The sequence below is a fragment of the Austrofundulus limnaeus genome, unplaced genomic scaffold (genome assembly GCF_001266775.1).
Source record: "Austrofundulus limnaeus strain Quisiro unplaced genomic scaffold, Austrofundulus_limnaeus-1.0 Scaffold3, whole genome shotgun sequence".
In the NCBI taxonomy this organism is placed as follows: Eukaryota; Metazoa; Chordata; class Actinopteri; order Cyprinodontiformes; family Rivulidae; genus Austrofundulus; species Austrofundulus limnaeus.
In genome coordinates, this window is record NW_013952405.1 from 2,023,777 (window position 1) to 2,025,341 (window position 1,565).

Sequence of the window (1,565 nt, forward strand, 5' to 3'; positions counted from 1 at the left end):
TGTGTGTGTGTGTGTGTGTGTGTGTGTGTGTGTGTGTGTGTGTGTGTGTGTGTGTGTGTGTGTGTGTGTGTGTAATAAAACCACCTTATACACTTATACACTTATAAATACATGCAGACATGGGCAAAACATTATAGCTCCATCTTTGTCTTTAAGAGAAAAACACAACTTAGTTTATGCAAAACCCCAATTTTGAGTCACTTTGCTTCTAAACAGAAATGATTTTGTTCAAATCCTACAGGGAACAGGTTTGTGCTTGGCTCAGAGAAAAAAATTTCCCATCAATTTTAGGCTGTGTTGTGAATGAAATCCCGTTTATCACTCACGGCACTGACCTTCATCTGTAGGTCAACTTTGTGAGAAATATGCAGTCATGATTTCCTTCATATGCCTTTCTTTTTATAACACATGTATTTATATAGATGTTTTCTTTTAATTTGGTTTCTTATTATTCAAGCAAAATCAAATCATTGTTTAAACTTCCACAAGGAAATCCAGGTTAACCTCCGTGTTTAAACATAGGTCCTTGGATGTGTGAAGTATTTATCATCTAATCTGTCTGACAGTCCATTTTCATCACAACATCCTCTCCCATGAGTGAAATAATGTTGGCCCTTCAGGCGATGTAAATGAAGAGAAATGTAAAGGCTGGATCCCAAGGCTCCGAGTGTGGACGGGTGAAGTTAATGTGATTGAAGCTAATTGATGCATGGCCCCACTTCATCTGGTGAGATGGAACCCAGAAATGTCATGTTAGAAGGTAATTACTCATCACAGTCCTGTGTCTCGTGTTTGACTGTGGCATGGATAATGTGGGTATTCTTAACTCCTGATGTTAGACAACTTATTGGCTGGAAGGCAGTCACAGGCATCGAATGGGAATTAACTGAAATCGTTACAACCTTACAGCCCCGGTGACCTTTTACATTTTGATGTTCTCCTTGAGAAAATGGCCTGAAGTCCACATCAGAAAACTCACCAGTGTGGGAGAATTAACACATGTGTGTATACTGTCAAATATTCAAACTTTGAGATTATTGTTGGGTTTTTTTTAAAAGCATTTATTGCAATGGTGTAATTTTATTTTGCAAATTAAGGAATAAAAGAAACTAAATCTATGCAATAATTTTCTTACGCTCATGGCTTGTGTGTCTTTAATAGAAAATTTCTTAGCAAAATTTGTAATCAGGTGCCAACTACCACGCGCCATTGTTTGCCTACATGCAACTGAGGTGACTGAAAACACAGCAGGTCAAATGTTAAACTTACTTCCCGGCTGCATTCGTTTACCTACCTRCACAAACTAGGACCAGGCAAATGTAGGTCCATCATGTGACTTGAGTTTTCAGATTTTAGCGCATTTAGCTGTGTTTGGGAAACTACTGGAGTAAACACTTTAAAACGATCATATTCAACAAACTTTTTGATGTTTGTTTTTATTCTTTGCAATGTGTACCTTTAAAGTGAACAGCCTGCTTATTTACTAGAACTGATGTCACATGACTCATTTGTGCCATGAGAGTCATTGTGCATGCAGTGCAAACATTTTAAACATGATATTATAC